Here is a 25,754-nt window from a genome sequence, read left to right as displayed (position 1 = left end):
TACACACAAGTGGAATAGAAAAATATATATATACTTGTAGGCCGAACGTGAGAAAAACGTCCTGCCGCACTCGTCACACATGCACGGCTTCTCGCCCATGTGCTAGGGTTTAACAGCGCCCAACCCCCTCTCCCAGACAGCAGATTCTTGGCTGTTGTGGGCTCGGCTGAACTGCTTGCACCGCCTCCTTTCCCCGCCGCAGGATGGTGCTCGAGTTAGCCCTCCTTGAGCTCAGCCCATGACTGGAATGTCGTTTCTTGGCCTCTCGTGTCTCTGTTGCCCGTCCAGACGGCCCCACTGAAGCCCACACAGGGGGACTCTTCATTCACAACCCTTGGCCGTCTCGAATGATCTCCGTGAAGTTGTCCAGGATGGAGCGCACGTCGTCCTTGAGCCGCTTGTTGAACGACTGCAGCAGCACCTCCTTGCTCTGGGGCAGCGCCCGCGACATCTCGGGGCAGCAGCAGTGGAGAGAGCGCGACTCTCTCTCAGGGCAGCAGTGACCATCATCATCATTATCATGACCATGAACCCCTCCCTCTCCCCCTTCTCTTACCGCAGCCACCAATCTGACACAGCAGCAGAGCACCAGCAACACCGCGAACATCTTCCCCCGTTCGGAGACCACCACCGCCACCAACCACCAACTTCCTATTCTTATTATCAAGATGATGATGATGATCCGATGGGCATCGTCAGTTCGCTTGTCCACAAATGAGAGCACAAACGCTACGAGCGAAGTTCCTCTTCCTCGGCTGGAGTTTAAGCTCCAGGTGTTTCCATCCCGCTCTCTCTCACCACTCACCTGCCTCTGTCTCTGGTTCCATGGTGTGCGTCTGGTGTAGTAAACGTCGCCACTTTGGGAAGACAAAGGCGGCCGGGCGGGCGTGGTGCTGGCCACCCACCCTCTCTGTGTGTGCCAGAGTGCCGGTGGACTTCATAGAGAGGGCTTTACCATTCTGGCGAATTGCCCGATTGATGCTGGATGTAATTACCAGCGAAACGTCACAGTACTCAAATTTTAAATGATGTTGATTCGCTCTTCAACAACACACCGGTTGGCTAAAGTAGTGAACTATTTTGTCCTTTGTAAACGTGACGCATTTTTTTACTGTTTGGCCGTGTCGGGTGGTGGAGGGCTACGACACATTTGTAAATAACGCGATCTAACCCAAAAACCTTTATTATGAATTCATAGGCGGTGCTCGCTAACAGCCACTTGCCCCTGCAGTCTGTTACAGGCTACACGGGAGATCTTTGTCTTTTTTGGAGTCTCGTGAATGACGCTGCTGCTACTGGGCAGTGCCAGGCTAGGCGCACAGTGAGGCTACTGGGCAGTTGGAGGCAGTCGCCACTCCAGCAACAACAACTAATAAGCTTGTGCCGGAGGCCCCGGGGGGACAGGCGTCTATGATGTCTCCTGGCCAAACCCCAATTGGCGGAACCAGGAGATTGAATCTCTCCCCTCGGGGCTCCTCCAGAAACAACGAAAAGCCACTTCGTGTGGCCACGTGAAATGTTCGAACGCTCACTGCGGAGGAGAGGCTGCCACTCCTCTGTCGGGAGCTGGACCATTACCACCTGGATCTCTGTGGCATTCAGGAGGTCCGGTGGACTGGTTCTGGCTCCTGCCACCATGAGGGGTGGACAGTCCTCTACTCGGAGCAGCAGACTGCCAAACAACAGGGTGTGGCTCTTCTTTTGAACAAAAGAATGAAGGGGGTGTGGGAGCGTGGCGGTGAGGTGTGGGAAGCTGTAAGCCCCAGGCTACTTTGGGCTCGCCTTCCCATCAACCAGAGGCGAGGAGTGGTGGTCGTGGTTACTTATGCCCCCACCGAAGACGAACATCCGTGGAGGGATGCAGGCAAAGCCGATGAGTCAGATGCCTTTTATGACCTCCTGTCACAGGTGCTGGCTAAAGTGGCCCCTCGGGATAGAGTCATCTTGTTAGGTGACTTCAATGCCCGAGTTGGTAATGATGCTGGCACCTGGCCTGGAGTGATTGGAGGGCATGGGCCAGATCACCTCAATAACAACGGTAGGAGGCTGCTAGATTTGCGTGCAGCCCATGGGCTTGTAATTACCAACACACTGTTCCGGCATCGGTGCATCCACACAACATCATGGATGCATGCTGGGTCCAAGCAAGAACATCTGCTGGACTACATAGTGACGGACCAGCGGATGCGAGCCCATGTTCTTGACACCAGGACCTACCGTGGAGCTGATCTGCCCTCTGACCATCGACTAGTCATCTGTAAGATGTGCCTGCCATTCTTCCACTCCGGTGGTGGGTGTACACCCAGGACCCCATTCCAACCTAAAGTGGCCTGGTCTCAGTTATCTGATGAAAGTTGCAAGCGAGAATTTCATCATCGCTTGCGGCTGGGGTTGGCATCGTCCCCCACTCCTCCTGATGTCGAGGGTAAATGGGCAAAGTTTAGCACTGTGACTCATGCAGCTGCAATGGCTGCTTTGGGTACGCGGTCCAGACCTCCCCAGAGACCCTGGCTGACAGAGGAGGTGTTCAGGATGGTTGAGAAAAAGCGACAGGCCCACTGTCATCGGCTACAGAATCCCACGTCAGAGAATGAGGAGGCTTACCGCAGCCTTCGCTCTGAGGTTCGGAGAGCCGTGAGGCGCTGCAAGGATGGGTGGTGGTCGCGGGTTGCTGAGGAGATGGAGTCTGCCTCAGTGGCCCGCAATCACAAATCTCTATTTAACTCCATCAAAAAAGTAACCTGCAGCACCACACCTATTACCATCATTAGGGGAAAAATGGTGTTCCAATCTATGACCCCCAGGAACAGGTTTGGAGATTTGCTGAGCATTTCTGTGAGGTCCTGGGGGAGGGGAAACCCCTCAGCCAGGAAAACATTGTGGCACAAAGTGGGTATGACCCTGCTGAGGCTGTGGTGCCTAAAATATTGGAAGAAGTCACCCCCTGTGAGTGGCTGGCTGAGGTGCCATTTGTTGAGGAAGTTCTGAAGGCGATCCGGAGTCTGAGACCAGGAAAGGGACCGGGCAGAGATGATCTCCCAAGCGAAATGCTGAGGGAGGGTGGCGTTTGTGCACAGATTGCCCTATATGACATCATAACAACAGCTTGGACCACTGGACGGGTTCTGCACGATTGGAAGGATGCCCTGGTGGTCCCCCTCTTTAAGAAGGGGGACCGCACAGACTGTAACAACTACAGGGGCATCTCACTCCTCAGTGTGCCGGGAAAGGTCCTGGCAAGGATTATTCAACATCGCCTTGCCAGGCACGCTGAGGAGAGGCTTGCGGAGCCCCAATGCGGTTTCAGGAAAGGGCGGTCCTGCACAGATGCCATATTTTCTGCTACAGCAGAGGTGTAGGGAATTCCAACAAGACCTACATCTCTGCTTTATTGACCTGGGCAAGGCCTATGATACCATCAGTGGGCCTGGACTCTGGGTTGTTCTTCGTGCTTTTGGAGTCTCTAACCCCATGCTCACGATCATTAAGGACCTTCATGATGGTGAGCGGGCCCGGGTAAAACTACGTGGCCGGGAGTCAGAGCCATTCCCTGTACACCTTGGGGTGCGACAGAGATGGCCTCTGGCTCCCACATTATTTAACATTTATTTTGACCACGTAGTTCGTGAAGCCTTCAATAGTTGTACCGGGGGAATCTCCATTTGGTACAGATATAATGGGAGGTTGATCGATACCCGGGTGCGGTCAAGGGATGGCTCCCTATTGCTCAACCATGTTATGTATGGTCTGTAGCTCTGCACTAAGCTTCAGGTATTCTCGGCCACGGTCATTCCCTCCCTGCTTTATGCTTGCGAAACATTTAGGCTAGCCTGCCTACGATCCATCCTGGGTTTAACCAGGCTGGATTGTGTGAGGAGCTCACAAATCCTTGAAAGATCTGGGCAATGTCCCATCGGTGAGCTCCTCCGGCAGGCAAGGCTGCGTTGGCTGGGTCATGTAGCCCGCATGCCCAGCCACCGCATGCCGAAACAGCTTTTGTTCGGCCGGATCGAGGGGGCTAAACGGGTGCGGCACGGGCTAGAGAAGAGATGGAGTGATGTGGTACAGGAGGACGTGGAGCTGAGTGGACTTGCCGATGACTGGTACCAGCGGTGTCAAGATCGGCCTCTGTGGAGGAGGCTCGTGAAGGATGCTACTGGGCAGTTGGAGGCAGTCGCCCTCCAACAACAATGGAGGGCGGAGGAGCGACGCTCACAACAACAAGCGGAGCGCCTGATGTCTAAAGCACAGCAGGTTGGCACAGTAGGGGGCACAGGTGGTGCATCACCCAGTCATCTCAGTCAGTCGACCCGTGGCACCTGGGTCTGCCCCGTGGCCTCCTGCCAGCGGGCATTTGACACTTCACGTGGCCTCAAGGTGCACATGGCCTGACACAAGCGTCGTGGTGACGTCACCGCCACTTAGTGGCGAATGGCGGTTGTTGTTGTGTGTCTGGGTGTGTGTGCCCGGAGGTGTAGCGGTTAGCGCTACGCTGCGCTACGAAACTGGCGACCCGGGTTTGTTTCCTGCTCACAGCCCACACCAGTGACGATTATCTGAATCGGTCCTGGGCATCCCCTAGGTCGACTCAGCCTCAAATGAGTACCTGTTGCGATGTTTAAACTTTGCCACTAGGGAAACAAAGGCAGCTAACAGCACTTGCCCCAACGGTCTGTTAAGGCTATACGGGGGATTTTTGTCTTTGCACACACACATACCATTTAGACATGCCTTGGACTCGCAGTAAATCTCTTAAAAACATCAAATTCTGGCCAACTCAATGAGGCATAAAGTTAGCAGCTGAGGGGGTAGCCATCACATTCTTTACAACCTCACCCCACTCCAAAAAAAAAGCTTACCGTGTGTCCCACAAGAAAGTGTTAAAAATTATGAAACATTTAACCCTGCTCGACTTTAATATTATTAAATGTACAAGTCCCCTAAGCTTATTTTTTACGTCCGCAATACATCCCTCCAGGCGAAATGTAATGTGCCATAATAATGATTAAACAAAGAACCTGCCACATGCCCTACCATCCATCTGTAGTAGGCACCCACTGCAGAATGGTACATGTATCACTGTATACAAGTGTAATGACGACTTGACGTACTTTTTTTGAGATGGCACTTGATTGATGACATGTTCACTTGACATCAGGCGGAGACCCCCACCGCAACAGCCCCGAGTCTCTCGTGCATCTCTCTTTTATATCTCAACACGAGGACACATGCCCCCCTTCTTGACCATTCTCGCTGACTCTGGACGCTCACTCTACTGGCAGACTCCTCCGTCCTCTTCCGTCACGTGACCATGCTCCCTTCTCGAACATTCCCGTAGCCACCAGTCCCTTCGCACTCACAACTGATACCCCTGGCATTACCTCCCGTAGCCACCAGTCCCTTCGCACTCACAACTGATACCCCTGTCATTACCTCCCGTGGCCACTAGTCCCTTCGCACTCACAACTGATACCCCTGTCATTACCTTCCGTAACCACCAGTCCCTTCGCACTCACAACTGACTCCCCTTCATTACCTCCCGTGGCCACTAGTCCCTTCGCACTCACAACTGATACCCCTGTCATTACCTTCCGTAGCCACCAGTCCCTTCGCACTCACAACTGATACCCCTATTATTACCTCCCGTAGCCACCAGTCCCTTCACACTCACAACTGATACCCCTGTCATTACCTCCCATAGCCACCAGTCCCTTCGCACTCACAGCTGACTCCCCTTCATTACCTCCCGTGGCCACTAGTTCCTTCGCACTCACAACTGATTCCCCTGTCATTACCTCCCGTGGCCACCAGTCCCTTCGCACTCACAACTGATTCCCCTGTCATTACCTCCCGTAGCCACCAGTCCCTTCGCACTCACAACTGATTCCCCTGTCATTACCTCCCGTAGCCACCAGTCCCTTCGCATCACAACTGATACCCCTGTCATTACCTCCCGTGGCCACCAGTCCCTTCACACTCACAACTGATTCCCCTGTCATTACCTACCGTGGCCACTAGTCCCCTCACACCGCATGCAGGCTCTATTGTCAATACAAATTGATTTCTTGTTTTAAACAACGTAAATACAGGTATTTCATCCACAGACTCTATGCAACATCTGTGCATAAACCCGATAGGTAATTTCCTGCTCAAATTCGCATTGAGTTGTTGGTGGTGGTGGTGGTGAACTGAGCCATGTCCTTTGGACTCGAGTATTTAACAAAAAGTTGCCTCTACTTTCCTCCCCGTCATCTAGGGCAGTGTTTCTCAAACCCTCGTTGACCACTCAGCCTATGCGAACGTTTTTTCGTGGGCCACCCAACCCCTCCACCCCTGATGACAAAGACAAAGTTCACTTATCTATCTAAATAGCATTAGTAGAAAATCATTCATATTACTGGAACATTGAAACAAAAATTAAACGCAGCTATAACGATTTTTTTAGGGGGGTGTTGCATTTAAATCTCAGGGTTAAGATAGTTTAATGAGGGTAATTTACCTCGCTTATTTTTTTTATTAAATCTATAGTAATTTCTATAAAGGAATGTCCAGAATAAAAATATATAAACATTGTCATTATTTCCGGAGGAACCTGCATTTACATCACAGCTCGCGGACCACACTCTGAGAACCACCGCACTCGATTGAGAGGGTGTTGAATCGAAATGAGAATTCCGTTCGGTTTTGATTTTGGTGGTCGAAATGTTTCGGCGCGCTGGGCTCGCGATCCAGAGCTCGCCGCTCCCTACTCAGCCTCGCGGCGTGTTGGCCGTTGACACAACGAAGCAAGTTGCTAAAACGTCCCCTGCACAGTTCCACCCCCTGCCTCTCACCCCCTTGCCTCTATCCACCCAGCAGTAGAGCTGGGTGCACGTCACAGCGGATTGGCAGGTTGCGTGTGGTGGGGTAAAGTGTGGGTACTCGTACACCTTCCAACAAGTCTGGCCAGCGTGAAAAAAAGAGGCAAAATGCCCTCTCCAGATCCTCCTCCATTGGAGCCCCTTCTGCCAGCAGTGACGCTTGCAAGACATTTCTGGGATGACACCTTTACCGGAGCATAGTGTGTTGATTAAAAAAAAAAGATGTGTATTATTATTAAGCAACACATGTGATTACACATTTGTCAGCAATTACAAAACAGTTTTTTTTTATTAAAATATTTAGCACACGACATTATTAACCCAGTTACCCGAGTGAAATTTCTAGCCATGGCTAACATCGGTGGCGAATGATATCCGAGCTAGTCCTGTTTCCCATCTCAATCAATCTGCACTGACCAGCATGGCTAATTGTGGTCAAACAACTCGCAAGATCGATATGACTCGAGAAGGCCTTAAGCAAGCATTGCACTGACAAAGAGCTGTAAGTTATGATTATTTCCACTCATACACACAATTTATATTTTCTACATTAACTTGCATGTCAAGTTCATGCATCTCCCTGCTTTAACGAACAATTGTGGTAATTTTGATTTAAAGCTTTCGTGACTGCAGAGATTCATATTCTTGGTTCTTTCGGTAAAGTCACGTAGAAGGGAAACAATAAAATAGTAAAAAATAGTAAACAATAAAATTATCACGACGTTTCGACTGCAACATAAGCAATCATCATCAGGTGTGAAAACCACAGCAAGAACCTTTTCTTGCTGTGGTTTTTAATTGTTTTATATTTTTATTATTTTATTGTTTCCCTTCTACGTGACTTTACCGAAAGAACCAAGAATATAATGGTGGTAATGTTAATCAACGTTGGCAGCTGTATTTGTCTAGCAAGTCACGTGGGACGTGTTTAACAATCATCGGGCGCTTGCAGCGTGGAACGAGTTAATTATATATTTGGATGGGAGGAGCAAATTGGTGAAACGCGGAAAGCCGGAGCGTGGTGGATCGCGAGCACCGGAGTTTGAGAAACCCTGCGCTCACAGATCCGTAATCTCATGACGTGATTCTCATAGTGCAGTTGGGATAACATTCAGGGAGGGGGCGGGGAATAAAACAATTAAAGCTTATAAAACAGAGTTAAAGGCAAAATCAAATTAAAACAAATAGGCTTAAAAAATATATAACTTAAATATGACTCGAGATGAACGAGGACAACCCTCAGAAGCATTTGCATTAAAACGTTCCAATCAATTAAGCGTTTCATCGACGGTCGGTCGAGAGAGGAAGATCAGTTCATCGTAAACAGATCGAGTTGCGATCAGGTTGTCTAATTTTCTTTGAGTCTTTCGGTAAAGCTACGTAGAAAAAAAAACTAACAAATTCACGACGTTTTTTCGATCGCAACACACGCAATCGTCATCAGGTGAAAAATATAGCGGGAGAGCTGCTGAGGCAGTTGCCTCATTTGGCATCGTTTCTCAGTTCTGTTATTGCACCGATTGTGCATCCTTGTTTCCTGACCCACAACACCGTCCAGATGGATGGTTCGACACAGAAATAATAATAAAAATCCTGACACAGGTCTGAACGTTTCACTAAAATACTCCGGGGGGGTGTGCTAATGGGTACTTTACTCCGTAATGGCTCCTGCCACAGCAGGCACACTGCGCCAAGCACATTTGAAGCCTGTGCCGAATGGCCACTGACGATCCCGAACAAAGAGCCGTGTGTAGACAGTTGGATCTTTACACACGGGGGGGGGGGGGGTTGTTTTGAATAAGGCAAACAGGTACTTCGCAGAACGATTCTGCGGCTGCTATGGCTGGGTGCTCGCTTTGTCTTGGCCGCTGTTTATGCTTGCGTGTCTGTACACGTGCACGTGCGTGTCTGTGCACGTGCGCGCAGGCCACTTTTGAGGGCAGTGGTGGTGTGGGCAGCGTCGTACTGGTCGGGGCGACGCGAGTTTTAGTCTCACCCATGGCCAACATCTGTGGGAGAATATACCAACTGGCCCTGGGCTTCCAGGGCCAGTTGGCGTTTAAAAAAACACTTATCTTAAATAAATGTATATCGCGCCTGATCCAAGGCTATGTATACGGCACATAGGACTGTAATGGTGGAGAAGAGGTGACAGGAAGCAATGGGCAAATCTGTGATGCGTGAATTCGGTGCAAGCGAAATTGATGGCAGGTCATGACGATGAATGGATTAAATGAATGAGGAATGTGTGAAATGAATGGGGAATGAGTGAAAGCCAGATGATGAGATTCTGAAGAGGGAAAAATATCGGTGGCGGTTATGAGAGTGGGAAGGGGTGAGATTAAGGTGTCGTGGGGTGAGCTAGGGACCAATACGTGAGTTTTGAGTGCCGAGCGGAAACTAGTGAGGGAAGGTGACTTTTTCATGTGGAGGGGAAATTTGTCCCAGTGAAGGGGGCGGGAAGAGAACAAGAGGAGGAGAAGGAGGAATAGAGAGAGAAAGAGAACGGAGAATGAAAGACAAAGGTGAGCAGAGTGGTGCCAGGCCACTCCACCCCCTGGTGCACAGTGCCCACCTTAATTTCGGCAGTTCGCTAAACGCAGAGCGGATGCTTTGCGAATGCTCGCGGAGCAATGCGAGTGTGCCCCTGTCAAGTCTGGAACAGCACGCGCGAGGCCGGAGTAGCCAAAAAAAAAAACGTTGAACCAAAAGTTTCCGGGATCATTGTGCGGTACGCTAGGTGTTTTTTGTTGGTGCGGGAATCAAAATTTGATTTTGATTGTCGTGCTGCAAGTCCACTGCAGATAGTGAGTAAACGATGGTCACATCAATTCAGATTGGGAAATTGAATAAACATGATGTGCTTCGGAGCGCCATTTGTGCACACTTAACACTTACATTGAAACAGACTGACAATGCTGTGCGCGATATTTCACAAACTCAAATGCATTGCATACATGTAGGGAGGCGTGCATTCTCTGCGTGTACAATCTCGAAATTGGAAATATAAAACAAGCATTTACGCTGTGTGTGACTTGCACGCAGGCTTTTGACAACCACGCACACACACAAGACAAAGATCCCCCCCATATAGCCTTAACAGACTGTAGGGGCAAGTGCTGTTAGCAAGCACCTATATAGGCCGAAACGGTACACAAGGAGGTGGGTGGCCAGCACCACGGCCGACCGCCTTTGTCTCCCTAGTGGCAATGTTTACACACCGCACCAGGTACTCATTTGAGGCTGAGTCGACCTAGGGGAGCCCCGGGACCGGTTCATATAATCGTCACTGGTGTTGGCCGTGAGCGGGAATCGAACCCGGGTCGCCAGGTTCATAGCGCAGCACGCTAACCGCTACACTATCGCTCCCCACACGCATAGAGTGCGAGGTCCTTGCCTGCTTGATTATATACAAAGTAGTTGCCATAGACATACACACACACCGACACCTACAATGCCAATGCCACATTTGTGCACGAGAATAAATATGAGACGACCAATTTTTTTGCAATGGTACTGTATTATAGTTAAGTGTGTGTCTGTGTCCATACTCTGTTCTGTTCCTGTTGTCACTGCGTAGTGAAGGAGAGGGAAATTGTCCTATTCACGTTAAATGCTACGGAGTGTTTTTCCTTTCTTTTTTCAGCGTGCCGCATAAACGGGGCCACGACATACCCCGTCTCGTTTCCATCTCTGTCATTCGCGCATCGATAAAGGCACGAGAAACACTAAACACGGTGGTGCACGCTTTAATGAACGCATTCCAGAATTCACCCTCCGAAATTTTTGGCGGTGCCTACTGCATTGCAAGAAGGGAGAGAGAAATGTGAAAACGGTTGATGGGAAAAAAAATCCCGGGGTGTGCAGATCTCAAAAATCTATAAGCATTGATTTTAAACAGCGGGCTAATTTAAATCACATTGTAATTTATTGATATTTTCCTTTGAACTCCAACCTTGGTAAACTGACTTGTCCTTTAATGGATGTTTTTTTTGTTCCATGTTCGTCATTCGCAAAGCCTTTCAGCGTGCTTGTTCTGTGGTTATAAGTGGTCTGACCCATGTTTTCACTGTGCTTACATCTCCTGTAAAATAACACCAATCGTGACCAAAATATTCCCATAGAGGAATGCGGTTAGCGCTACGCTGCGCTCACGGCCAACACCAGGGACGATTATCTGAACCGGTCCTGGGCCTCCCCTAGGTCGACTTAGCCTCAAATGAGTACCTGGTGTGGTGTGTAAACATCGCCACTGGGAAGACAACGGCGGCTGACCACTTACCATAACAGCCTTCATTAGGTTCTGGCTCACGTGACTTGCCACAAAAGTCTGTAACACTATAAAGGGGCGAAGGCGGGGGGGTGGGAGGGTCTTTGTCAGACAGAAGCTACCTTTATTTTCTACTCCAAGCAATGGTCAATGCCCACGACTTTAATATAACCATGATATAGTTGTGTTGGATTAGATCGCTTCAATATAAATGTGTCGTTAAACCCACCACCCAACACAGCCAATTATGAAGGTTTATCACGTAAACAGAACATGCCATTTAGTTACTAGTACAGCACACCGGTGTATTGGAGAACAAATCCACAACATTTCCAATCTGAGTTATATTATGGATGATATTGGTCGCGAAAACCTACGAATGAAATTAATTCCATCGTTACATTCATCATTACCACAGTGTTTGCAAATAATGGCAATAGTTTGACGTCTGGGTATTCACACAGTCAAATTTGTCGTTGTGTTATGACAAAATGTAGCCGATACATTTTTCAAATTGTCCCTTCATATTGATACAAATTGATGTGATTGTTTGTTGTCGTGAAGACTCTGGTTGAGATTCTTGCAATGTCATTTGTTGTCAACAATGCAATCATTGTGCTCGGAGCAATGCGCGTGAAATCCCCACCGGTTTTTTTTTATTTATAAAACTCTCTCGTGTTAGCCTGGTTCAGGTACCGAAATGAAGAAGTTAAAGAAAATAACAACTGTCGACGTTGCAACAGATGCCATGCAATTAGCAAGTAACAAAAAAACAGATTGAAAAGCTCCCTAACGTTATCGTGTAAAACCGCGTGATTTATAAACCATTGTTGCCCATGTTTAATTTATAAAGCAAACATCTCGAAAATGTAAATGTTTCACCAAATCAAAACGGGCGCGGAGTTCACCCAAGTCAATTGTAGAAAATCCACTTTCGTATATTTAGCAGCTAAAATATCCACGGCACAACCACTGTTGTTCAATTCTAGCCATAGTAATTAATACAAAAATATATAATAATTTACAGGCCTTTCAGGACATGTGAAGTGTTAATGAAGAATTGTTAATTACAAATGCACTGCGTTTCCTTGCATGTGCTGGTCTCGTCACGCCAATGCAGTTCCTTTAACTTTCTTGGGGGGCGGGTTTCGTCGAGAACCATCAGCAAATCCCACACCTAACACTCGAGCAAAGCAGGTATCATTTGGCGCTGGCATAACACAAATGGCCTGTTGCCCTGTGTGAAAAATGTGCATATAATTGCGTCCAATAGGGTCATTCGAAATCTGTTTCATGTCTTCAGTGCAAAACTAAATAAATAATTGCCCCTTCATTGCTCAAACTGTGCGAAACTTAATGCATGTCAGGAATTGATATGCACACATTGATCCGAACTGCAGATTCATTTATCGGAAAAATTAAAGCGACATATTTTAGGCCTACGCGTGTGAGGATTATTCATGATGTGAGGCTCGTCACATCTTTTCTCCCAGATCTTTAGAGGCGGGGGGCGGGGGGGGGTGCAATAGAAGCAACAGCTTCAAAGTTTCCCTGCTGCTCGTAGGAATTATCGTGATTCCAGGGCTAGCAGTGAGACTTGACCGCTGGCCCTGGGTCAATGCATGAAGTTCAGAAGAGGGTGTGGGGGTGCTGGCAAGCAAACCTGGAGAGATGGGAATCACAACCACAGTTATCACTTGGTGATGGATAGTTCTCATTGATAGGGAGCCACAGGTGCGCGCCATGTGATGCAATTCCCTCTTCACTAGAACGTTAAATCAAGAAGGCGTTCTTCTTCTGGAAGACGGCCTTGCAATGCAGCCCATGAGTCCACGTCTAGGGCTGATGGCCAAAACGGATACCCCGGGGAAGCTGAATTGGACATCTTCAATCCCGCCGCTGAATATCTAAGGTTCACAATGTGTTCTATGGCGTGGTCAGGATAAACAGCGATGATATAATGTTATTGCACGGACTCGACTCACGCGGTGTGCATAAAAGGTGTATTTATTGATGATCCACAGGTTAAACGCAACCGGTGATACAGCACGTAACACATGCTTCAGCAAACTCTGCACTCAAAGCTCTCCTCCTCTTTCCTCTTGAATCCTCTAGTCTCCTCTCCTTGCCTGCTGGTCATTGCCCAGGGGTTTTGCCCGAGATGATAATGAACAGGAAAGGAATCTCCTCCGTGTCTCCTACATTATCATGAAAATTATAAAAAAAAATGTATCCAAAAAAGCTTAATTGCATCTCATAAACGTAGTTCATGATTGATTGCCCTGCATTGAGATGTATGACCGGTACCATTAAAACTATTATTTTTTTATATATATTTTACAATGTAAGGTCCACTGAGCTGTATAGCTCTTTGTCAGAAGCGACCGAGCAACACATGATAGCTCAACAAAGACAGATTTGGTGTGCTATACTCGTAACGAATTGGCACGTTCTGTTTACGTGACAACCCTTACCAGTTGGCTGTGTCGGGTGGTGTGGCGGGTTTAACGACACATTTATATATTTACGCGATCTAACCTCCACCACTATCTTTGTCCGGTCGTGCAGCCATTCGGGAAACCCATTGCACGGATAACGCGCGGAGCCCTCGACGAAGGTTTAACACGAAGGCCCTCGACGATGGTTTAACAAGAAGGCCCTCTACGATGGTTTAACAAGAAGGCCCTCTACGATGGTTTAACAAGAAGGCCCTCTACGGTGGTTTAACAAGAAGGCCCTCTATGGTGGTTTAACAAGAAGGCCCTCTACGGTGGTTTAACACGAAGGCCCTCGACGGTGGTTTAACAAGAAGGCCCTCGACGATGGCTTAACACGAAGGCCCTCTACGATGGTTTAACAAGAAGGCCCTTGACGATGGCTTAACACGAAGGCCCTCTACGATATCGCTCCTCTCAATCCCCCTCCCCCTCGGTGAACCAAACCGCGGACACGCTTTTCAAACGCCTAGTTAACCACAGCAATAAAAATGCGCGCAATTTTTTTTGTGTTACCCGCGCATGCACTAAACAGTTTTTTTGGTGGTGGTGTTAAAATTCACACAATGGGCTGCATTTAAAAAACACACGTAAATTGTCGCATTGAGAACAGCTGCTGCCCAATTTGTTTACGATGAAGCCAAGACGGCATTACGAAGTTTTTTTGTTCGGAAATAGAATGCCGTTCTGCCTTTCGTCTCCTGTGACTGTTAAAGAGCTTACTTTGATTTGCTCGCGCATACAATTCCTGCCAAACTGCTGCTGAGAAACCATTCGAGTTAAGAACGCTGATAATTAAAACGCAAACATTTAGGAGTTGTTAAGTTATTTTATCCATTGCATTTGATTTGCCTCGTATTCACACGTATGTTATTCAAACACCGATGTGCCCACAATCACGTGGACGCTTTGCTAACGCTCAAAGAGCACTGCTAGTGAGCACCTCTTAAGTCCAAAACTTGAAGCAATTAATTGACACCTCAGTCTACCACGACGGGAAACTTTGTCTCAAGGTATTTTCGTTTGGCCAAGCTGATCTAGAAGATGTCCAAGGCAAGTGGAGACACTCATTTGTATTGGTAATACAAATTGGATTTACACCTGGCTGTCTGACATTGTGGTGTAGCGTGCACGCCACTATACCCCCACTTTGCAAGGATACACATCCCTCATATCTTACACACACTTTTGGAGCAAGTGCTGTTATCGAACACCTTTCAAGGCCGGAACGGTTATGCGAGAGGGTGGTGTTGCCATCACCACTCCCTGCCGCCTTTGTTTTCCCAGTTATGATGTTTACACACTGCACCAGGCACTCGTTTAAGGACGAGTCGACCTCCGTGAAACCCCGGACCGGTTCAGATAATGCATCTCTGACGCGAGCCGCGTGCGGTTAGAATTCAGACTCGGGTCGCCAGGTACACAGTGCAGTGCAATAACCACTACAATACCGCTCCCCCATGCCTACACAAAGACCAGGGGACCCCCCCCCCTACCCCCTGCTCAGCCTCTGAAGGCCGCTGAGAGAAAGCGCTGTTGGCCAGCAACCACGAAGGCGTACATATAAAACGCAGGCATTGATGCAAAACCACACGCCACTAACTCGGTTACTTGAAACAGCCTGCCTGCCTGCCTCCATGCGCGCGCATTAACGGCGACGTTTACCGACCCACGACGGGACGTTCCCTTTGCGTTAGGATCACCGGCTCGGCCGCCTCCCCCCCGCCCCAGCCCGCTGCCCCTTCCTTCTTCCCCATCCACGCGCTTGCTGTAAGCAGCAGTCAGCTGGGCAGGGAGTGCGAGCTCGATCCGCGATTTTGAGGATGCGCGTAGCTCTGTCGTTGTTAGTCGGGGCGTGTCGTTTGGCTCGCTCGGACGCCCATTCCTCTTACCCCCCCACCCCATCGCCCGTTCTGTCGCTGTTCCCGTTGATGTTAACGCGCAGCGAAGGTCCTTCACGTCTCTGGCCGGTTCTTTTGGTTTGGTTAAAACAAATGATTTTTTTTGGGGGGGGGGGGAGGGGGTAAGTGAACATCGGCGTTCGCGGTTTTGACACGTGTCTCGCAATGGGCGTGATTTAATGGCGTTTTGTTGTGCGATAGCCATTTTCAAAGCATCCTCTTTTTTTAGGGATGTTATATTCATTCGTACACACGTACAACTAATAATAGTCGAAGTAAAATAATCAGATGATTTGCTGTCGGAAGGCCGGTCAGCCGAAATGTTGAGATATTTGGCTTCTTTCAGGCGATAATATAACAACAAAAATTCCGTTATTATTGTCAAATAACGTTGTTTTGCCAAATACATTAAAACAGCATCCTTATACCGCATATACTGATGCTGTCATTGAAAGGGGCAATTTCTATCGGCGAGTTACTGCGCATTTTTGTTTTGCATTGTGGGGGGGGGAAAAAAACAAGGCCAAAAATGAACGGTGACCCGGATGGCTAAGACGTGTCTCGCCAAGTGATGAAAAGCACATTTCAAGAAAGGTAATGGGTATATAGAAGCACCAGGGTGTAGCCGGAGAAAGAGGTGGGTTTTAAAGTGATGAAGCAGGACACGAAGGACCGTGAATCTAAGGGCTCAGGATAAATTACAGAGAGCGCCGTGCATGCACCGAGGAGACACGGACAAGCTGGAAGACTGGCAGGCGGAGAGCCGGCGCCAACAATTGCTCTGCGGTTCTCGATATATTGAGATGTTTTCAGACAATTCGTGAGTGTTTATGCACGTGGTAGGAAACTGGAGCACCCCGAGAAATCCCACGCATGCTAGGGGCAACACTTTATCCCGTACAGAATGGGCAGGGAGGGGGGCAAAATATATCAGTTCACACGTCCGCTGTTCTGCATTCTGCTGGAAAGTCAAGGTATGGCATCTCGATGCTCCGGGAGTTGGGGGGGGGGGCGTATTTTCGCAAACATTTCAGTTTCAGTTTTTCTTTATTTTGGTATAGCCCTGTGAGCCATTCGGCTCTTGAATCGGGTGCAACCACAACAAACAAAAAAACAAAAACACGAACAAGAAAAACATCTTAAAGTGACTATGTGACTGTGCAAACAGAAAATCCATGGAAAAAACAGCAAAATATTCCTGAAAAAAGCACCGTACACCAACGCTATGTGCAAAAAATCCCAGTGGGATGCAAGTAAAACAACAACAAACCATAATTGCAACGTAACAGTGATCACAGGGACTGTGACCGAATTTTTACAATAAACTACATAAATAACATGTAACACCAAATCCTAGAGCAATAGCTGGCTGCATGAGTTACTCCACAACAACAGAAGCATCAGTCGGAGTATCAAATTTTTCAATGCACCATTAAGATCAGCACGCTAAATCAAAATACACATAATACTTTGCAGCGTCATCCGGAGCTAAACATTTTATTTTACGCTGATGAATAGCAGTGGCGGCTAGGGGTGTACAACTCCTCAAGAGCAGTTTTGAGAGAAGATCTCATTGGTAGCGATTCAAGTTGCAGTTTATTGGCAATAGCATTCCGGACCCTGGGGGCATCAATAGCAAAGGCCCTTCCTCCAGTTTTTGTTCGGCAATAAGGAATGTGAAGTTGGTAATTTAGCGAAGACCTAAGGTCAAATTTGGTCTTTGAAACAGAGAGGAGATCCAGCAAGTAGTCAGCGGATTTATTTGTAAGTACATCGTGAATAAATAAGATCTGGTGCACAAGCCGTCGAACATTAAGAGATGTTAAGTTTGACCCAATGTAGAGATCACAGTGGCGAGTCCTATATGGGCAGTTCAATGTAAATCTTAAGGCCGAGTGATAGATGGAATCAAGCTTCTTCAGTACACCAACCCTCCTCGCCTTCACAGGGCTGGATTACAGGCCACGTTCATGGCCACCACCGCCCGGGCTGGTGAAGTGGACGTGGAGATTGCGAGCCAAGAGGGACAGAAATGGAGTGAAGAAAGAGGAATAGGAATTAAGTATAGAACGCAGAATAGGGATGGAGTGGACCCGCTCGCCTCACGTGTGAGGGTAATGCTATGGGAAGGAAAATCACGAGTTATGTCTCCCTTTTTTAGTTTTGCTGTCCTCTAAGGGATGTTTTATTCATACATGTATATGGAGGTGAGCAAGTAGCCCTCTTAATTGGCTGCTAAAATGACAACGTTTTAATATTTAATTCACACTATTGTGGGAAATATACAGACTGGGCTGAGGAACGTTACTTTGTTAACTTTTTTTAGCAGTTCCTCGAGTGGATTAAAAAGGAAAAAAGTTTAGCTGGGTTCAGAAACAGTAACGTCAAATAAATGTCTCATTATAAATGTCTCATTATAATGGGCATTTCAAGACAAATTGGCATAGTTTGCACAGCTGCGTGAAAAAATATATTGAAATAATGTGTTTACATGGGGTTAATTGAGGCAATGTAGGTAACTAATAAAACAAAGTGGGGGGGGGGGGGTGGTATGTGCTTGCTAGCCTTTGCAATGCCATCTGTCCTGTCTGTTGTCAGCGTGTGAAGACATGAGTCGGTCGTCCCGCAATCAGCGCACAGCGGACGCAGAGGGGCGATGCCTCCGTGATTAAGCTATGAACCCACGGCACGTTTCTTTCGGGACGGGGTAACGCCACGAACATTGTGGGCGTGTGTCTATTTTAACGGTCGTTTTTGGATGCTTTTTAGAGCATTAAAAACTCAGAAGTGACCGACTGTAACAAAAAAAATCGCTTCTTACTGCGGTTAAGTGCGATGCGATGAGGCAGCACGTGCAATGAAATAACCTGTGGGTTTTTTTACTACATCTAAGTAGCTTGTTGGCTCAGTGGATGGCAAATGGAGCGTGTAATGCACTATTTTCAAATATATAATTTGTTCTACTTTCCACGACGTCTCGCTCTATTTTTTTTATTAATTGCACATACACATCTAAAAATCTTAATAATTGTTATTTGTTTACCCAAGATAGCAGCGAGGTGTCAAGTTGTCAGAACTGGATTGCGTGGGATGTTTGGCCCATTGTCTTGCAACGGAAGAATCGCAGAATGCCTGGAAAATCAAGAGGCAGAGGATGACATTAAGCACTGCGTCGATATATCCTGTATATGAGAACATCAAGGAAACGCAAGTGCACAGCCCTCTGAATTCTACACACGTTTGTAAGTTCATGTAGATTTGTAAGCATGCTTACACGGGCTAGAAACCGAATTTTTCATTAAAAAGGCGAGAAATGTGGGACTTAGTGAAATTTTTATAAAGTATTATTATTGCTACAGCATGTTAGAAAAAAATCCCCTAGTGCTATAATTTGATAGGCGAAGTGTTAAGTGTATAGCGCAGTATTAAATACGATTTTTGTTACTAAAATTGACAAAAAGTATGTTTTTGAACGCTTAAGTGGCTTGACCTTTTGGAGAGGAAAAAAAAATCACTGAATAACTTTGCACAGGAGAAGCACCGCTGTTCAAATGTGTCCAGAGTCATCTTGGAAGATGGGTCGTAAATGACGTTTCTCCATCGTAAATCGATAAATGTTGGCCTTATAGACACATCCGTCGTAAACGTGTCCAAAATCGAAATATTCCACGCTCAAGCGCGCTTTTTTTTTAAATCAAGACAGGGTAAGAGCCAGTTTAACACATAGGCTTTCACGACCTGATGATGCTGGTTCTAATTACGACGATTCGAAAGCAATCCCGTCGTACTCGAATTGTAAGTGTCGTGGGTTTACTCCCCAACACACTGGTGTGCTGAACTAGTAACGAATTGGCACGTTTTGTTTACGTGGCAAACCTTACTAATTGGCTGTGATGGGTGGTGGCGGGTTTAACGGCACATTTATATTCATTCGATCTAACCCAAAACATTTGTATACGCATATAATGGCCCAGATCTGTCATTCTGTGACTGTGATTAACGCGGCACGGATTGGTTGAAGTGCGTCACGTGACCGGGAGCTGCTCACTTCGTGTTGTGGTGCGCCCCGCACCTCGGAGACGCAGCCACGGAAAGCTGACGGTCGATCCACTCACACACGGCTCACTCATACACACAGCTCACTTACACTCACTCACACACACAGCTCACTTACACTCACTCATACACACAGCTCACTCACACTCACTCATACACACAGCTCACTTACACTCACTCACACACACAGCTCACTTACACTCACTCATACACACAGCTCACTCACACTCACTCATACACACAGCTCACTTACACTCACTCATACACACTCATACACACAGCTCACTTACACTCACTCACACACACAGCTCCTTACACTCACTCATACACACAGCTCACTTACACTCACTCACTCACACAGCTCACTTACACTCACTCATACACACTCATACACACAGCTCACTTACACTCACTCATACACACTCATACACACAGCTCACTTACACTCACTCACACACACAGCTCACTTACACTCACTCATACACACTCATACACACAGCTCACTTACACTCACTCATACACACTCATACACACAGCTCACTTACACTCACTCACACACACAGCTCACTTACACTCACTCATACACACAGCTCACTCACACTCACTCATACACACAGCTCACTTACACTCACTCATACACACTCATACACACAGCTCACTTACACTCACTCACACACACAGCTCCTTACACTCACTCATACACACAGCTCACTTACACTCACTCATACACACAGCTCACTTACACTCACTCATACACACTCATACACACAGCTCACTTACACTCACTCACACACACAGCTCCTTACACTCACTCATACACACTCATACACACAGCTCACTTACACTCACTCATACACACAGCTCACTTACACTCACTCATACACACTCATACACACAGCTCACTTACACTCACTCACACACACAGCTCACTTACACTCACTCATACACACAGCTCACTTACACTCACTCATACACACAGCTCACTTACACTCACTCATACACACTCACACACACAGCTCACTTACACTCACTCATACACACTCATACACACAGCTCACTTACACTCACTCATACACACTCATACACACAGCTCACTTACACTCACTCATACACACTCATACACACAGCTCACTTACACTCACTCATACACACTCATACACACAGCTCACTTACACTCACTCATACACACAGCTCACTTACACTCACTCATACACACTCATACACACAGCTCACTTACACTCACTCATACACACACACACAGCTCACTTACACTCACTCATACACACTCACACACACAGCTCACTTACACTCACTCATACACACTCATACACACAGCTCACTTACACTCACTCACACACACAGCTCCTTACACTCACTCATACACACTCATACACACAGCTCACTTACACTCACTCATACACACAGCTCACTTACACTCACTCATACACACGCATACACACAGCTCACTTACACTCACTCACACACACAGCTCACTTACACTCACTCACACACACAGCTCACTTACACTCACTCATACACACAGCTCACTTACACTCACTCATACACACTCATACACACAGCTCACTTACACTCACTCATACACACTCATACACACAGCTCACTTACACTCACTCACACACACTCATACACACAGCTCACTTACACTCACTCATACACACTCATACACACAGCTCACTTACACTCACTCATACACACAGCTCACTTACACTCACTCATACACACTCATACACACAGCTCACTTACACTCACTCACACACACAGCTCACTTACACTCACTCATACACACAGCTCACTTACACTCACTTACACTCACTCATACGCACGGCTCACTCATACACACAGCTCACTCACACACAATCGCATGCAGCTCAGAGGAGACGGGTGAGTGAGAGTGAGGCAGAGCCGTGCTCCGTCCACTGCTGCCCTGAGGGACCCCCGTGTTCTCCACTGCTGGCTTGAGGCAGAGCCGTGCTCTGTCCATTACATTAGTAGTTATGGAGAGTAACAGACAAACTGATACTTTGTTTTGATTTAAAGCTTTCGTGACTGCAGGGATTCATATACTTGGTTCTTTCGGTAAAGTCACGTAGAAGGGAAACAATAAAATAATAAAAATATAAAACAATACAATTATAACGACGTTTCGACTGCAACACAAGCAATCATCAGGTGTGAAAACCACAGCAAGAAAATTTGAAAAAAGTGGCGTTTTTTTTAAATATAACGTTAGCACCACGGAGAGCGATTGGCAGTTATTCAGATGGACGAGTCCATCTATGTTCGGAAAAGAGGAGGGGGGAGACGAAATTAATGGAAGTGGTCTGAAAGCCACCGTAAGCGTGAACAATCAATTAAGACCCGAAATGGTTTATAAAATCTTTACAATGATTGTTAAGCCAAAATGATTGCTAAGCCAGACTCATTGGAAGGATTTGATAAACCATTTCGGGTCTTAATTGATTGTTCACGCTTACGGTGGCTTTCAGACCACATCCAATATTTTCGTCTCCCCCCTCCTCTTTTCCGAACATAGATGGACCCGTCCATCTGAATAACTGCCAAATCTCTCTCCGTGGTGCTAACGTTAAAAAACCGTCACTTTTTTCAAATTTTCTTGCTGTGGTTTTCACACCTGATGATGATTGCTCGTGTTGCAGTCGAAACGTCGTGAGAATATTAATGTTTCATTTTTTTATTATTTTATTGTTTCCCTTCTACGTGACTTTACCGAAATAACCAAGAATATGATACTTTGTTGTGTTAATATTCCCAGGTAAGTCCCACTTTCAATCGACCGTCCAATTGTTTTTGCAAACAACCACCAAGATTCCCACAGCTGTCGACGACTTCCGTGAGTTTCCGTCGCCCTCACCGCTTGCCTCGCGTGCTCCATGCTCGTTACCAAAGGCAAACTCGATGTGGCGGGAGAGATTCTGTATGCAGACGCCGTGCGCCTAATTGAGCTTTAATTATAAAATCCCCTCGGCTCCCCGCATTGACTTTTGCCTGTCGCCGACTTGATGAGCATGGATGGTCTTTTTTTTTTCGCGGGGCTGCTTGAAGGAACACTTCATTGTGCCTCTACTTAATTGATTAATTAGCTTCAGCTTTTAACACGCAGGGTAAATTTAAAGTTGCATTCCAAGCCACCTAGCTGAAGTAGGTCCAGCTTGTTGGTCGTTCAATAACAGGAGCAATATTTACTTTGAGCCATTGAAGGCCGACAAAAAATGTCCGCATCGATTTGGTAAGAGGATGGGGGAAGATGATATTTTACTGGGCGTTTATTTAGTGCAGGGGTCGGCAACCTGCGACTCCCCAGCCGCATGCGGCTCTTAAGGACTGCTTCGTGACATTATTCAACATGCATTGGCGGCTCTTGAAATAGAGGTTTTGTTTTAGTAATTAAAATGAAATGGATCTTCTTGCTAGTTTGATGCCGACTACCGATTGTGTGCAACCTGGCTGGCTGGCACTACGGGCAAAGAGTCCGCCTTGTAGTCAGGGCCGTATTATCCAATAAGCACTACAGTAGGCACTGTGCCTAGGGCCTACGAAAATGTGTTTTTGGTTGTTTGTATGATAAAAAAACATAACCAAAGATATCTTATTGAATAAATATATTTTATAGCAAGTATAGGCACAGTGTGTAAATGCAGAGGCAGTCATGTAAATCGTTTTTTTTTCATAAGGTGAGGGAAATTAACACGGCAGATTAACTTTTAGAGAAAAAAATTTAATTGCAAAATTAGCAATACCATCTTCAAATGGTGTTTTTCGCACAATCAAGCGGAATAACACGGGCAGTAGCAGTGACGTGGGGCATCAGTACCAACTGCAGAAAGTTATCACGAAACAAGTGCTTAGGACCTCCAAGAACCTTAATCCGGCCCTGCTTGTAGTTGGCAACTTTGTGATGACGTAGTTACTACTACACCAAGCCTGTTTTGGTTGTGGACTTGTGACATCCCCTCTCATTGGGAAAAAAAAAATCAGCGTGGGGTGTGAGCGACACAACGCGAGAAGAGGGATGGAGATTGGGGTCTTACGTTGAAGTGAAGTTGAAAAATAAAGACGGTACAATAAGCGCCATTCGCCACTCAATGGCGGTGACGTCACCATGGCGCTTGTGCCAGGCTAAGTGCACTTAAAGGCCACGTGAAGCGTCGAACGCCCGCTGGCAGGTCACGGGACAGACCCAGGTGCCATGGGTCGAATGACTGAGATGACTGGCCGATGCACCACCTGTGCCCCCTACTGTGCCAACTTGCTGTGTTTTAGCCACCCGGCGCTCCGCTCGTTGTTGTGAGCGTCGCTGCTCTATCCTCCATTGTTAGAGGGCGACTACCTCCAACTGTCCAGTAGCGTCCTTCACGAGCCTCCTCCACAGAGGCCGATCTTGACACCGCTGATACCAGTCATCGGCAATTCTACTCAGCTCCACATCTTCTTGTACCGCATTAGGGGCCGTTCATAAATGACGTCACGCGATTTTGGACGATTTTTTACCCCCCCCCCCCTCGTCACACGACGTCACAAAAAGTCAGACCCCCTCCTCAAATATGACGTCACAAAGCTCTGCCCCCCCCCCAAAAAAAAACATGCTTCAAATCGCTTTAAACTATTGTCACTGTAGTGCGTATTTAATTTGACGCTGCACTCTGATGTTGTAGGAGAAAACATTTATTAAAAAGTATATTTAATGTTGCGCATTTTGATGTGACGTCACATTTCTCAAACCTCCCCCCTCCCCTCGTCACACATCGTCACAAATGTCTGACCCCCCCTCCTCTAGGTGTGTGACGTCATTTATGGACGGCCCCTTCATCTATTCCCTAGCCCGTGCCGCGCCCGTTTAGCCCCCTCTATCCGGCCGAACAGACAGTACACACACACAAACAATGAATGAAGAGCGACTCAGAATCACTTTAGTACACAAGCATAACCTTATGAACTTTCTCCTCCATCCACAAATTGCCTATCTTGCTACACTACAGTGAGCGTAAGGTTTAACTTTTACAGCGTCGAAGCCTGGCTCTTGTTAACGCACCTGGATGTGACCCAGACACCGTTGGCGTGAGGGTGCGCTCCGACGCACTTCCGTGATCCACGATTTCTTTGTTAGCACTCAGCCGGTCCGCTACTCCCTGCTGCCATGCAATTGACTTATCGGCCTTATCATTAGGGGTGGGTCACCTGTTTCTATTTGGGGCTTCAATAACCCTCCCCCCCCAACCACCTGCCCGGCCACCTGGTTTAATCAGTCTTGATCGACGGCTCTCTGACGATAGGTGGCTGATAATTGTATCAGTGGCAGATCTGTCCCGACCACTTCGACCACGCTTGCTCAATCATGTAAGATACGCTATCGGCGCGTATTGAGGAGGGGGGGGCGTGGTTCATTGCCTAAAAATACATGAATACGGTCTTTGTCGGCGGATTGAGCTCGCTGATAATTTTCACAAATGAACGCTGCCCCTGCTCCGGCCGTTATAAATGAGTGCATTTAACTTAATTTCACGCCAGCTTGACCGTACACGTGCAAGTGCAACATTCGTGACTTTATGGGGGGAACAAAATCGACACGGGGAATGTGACATTTCCACTCTCCGTGACAACCGGAAGCCAATGCAGCTCGGTGAGCACTGGACGTAGGGCAGTTTTTTTGACGTGGGATCAACTTGGGCTTGGCTCGCAGACTGTTCCCAGTCTTTAGGGCATGATTTTTTGCACAAAGTGGGTAGCCAGGGAAAGGGGGATGGAAGTGAGGTCCTCGGAGTATATCCCCGGGTTTGTCGTTGCCAAGTGGAGGAAACCAAGGGACTTGCTCTGGGCACCGAGCCCTTTTTAAATGGCTCACTGCCAGCGTGGCCCGGAGACCACGCCACTAGGCTGCGCTCTGTTATTTTTTTTGGTTTGTTATCAAAGTTGCCTTTTTGCTGTGTCTTGTTGTTGCTGCTGCTGCTGCCCCACTCTCTTTGTGTTATGATGGAGCTGCGACATCAAACGTCTATCCTTTCACTCTTTAGTAAATAACTTTCGCCAAAACCGTATGCCGTAGCTGCATTAAATGTTACGCACATCTGTGAGAGTGTGTGTATTCATTTCATCACCATCAATCATCGGCCATAGTCTATCCACTGCTGGGCAA

The 25,754-nt window shown here is 47.4% G+C and overlaps 1 long non-coding RNA gene across 2 annotated transcripts in view; it reads right to left on the bottom strand.

Annotated features, from left to right (window-relative positions):
* LOC142930614 (uncharacterized) overlaps positions 1-24,835 on the bottom strand; it is a 39,666-nt gene extending 14,831 nt beyond the window's left edge. For both annotated transcript variants that reach the window (XR_012946570.1, XR_012946571.1), the window contains exons 1-2: positions 24,654-24,835; positions 18,570-18,658 (exon numbers count right to left, since the gene is read on the bottom strand). This is a non-coding gene — a long non-coding RNA (uncharacterized LOC142930614). The remainder of the gene's footprint in view (positions 1-18,569; positions 18,659-24,653) is intronic.
* Between the last annotated feature and the right edge of the window lie 919 nt (positions 24,836-25,754).

The sequence above is a fragment of the Petromyzon marinus genome, chromosome 42 (genome assembly GCF_048934315.1).
Source record: "Petromyzon marinus isolate PM22_M1 ecotype Great Lakes invasive population chromosome 42, UKy_Petmar_22M1.pri1.0, whole genome shotgun sequence".
In the NCBI taxonomy this organism is placed as follows: domain Eukaryota; kingdom Metazoa; phylum Chordata; class Hyperoartia; order Petromyzontiformes; family Petromyzontidae; genus Petromyzon; species Petromyzon marinus.
Note: the sequence above shows the minus strand (reverse complement) of the source record. Positions and strands in the feature narration are given on the sequence as shown.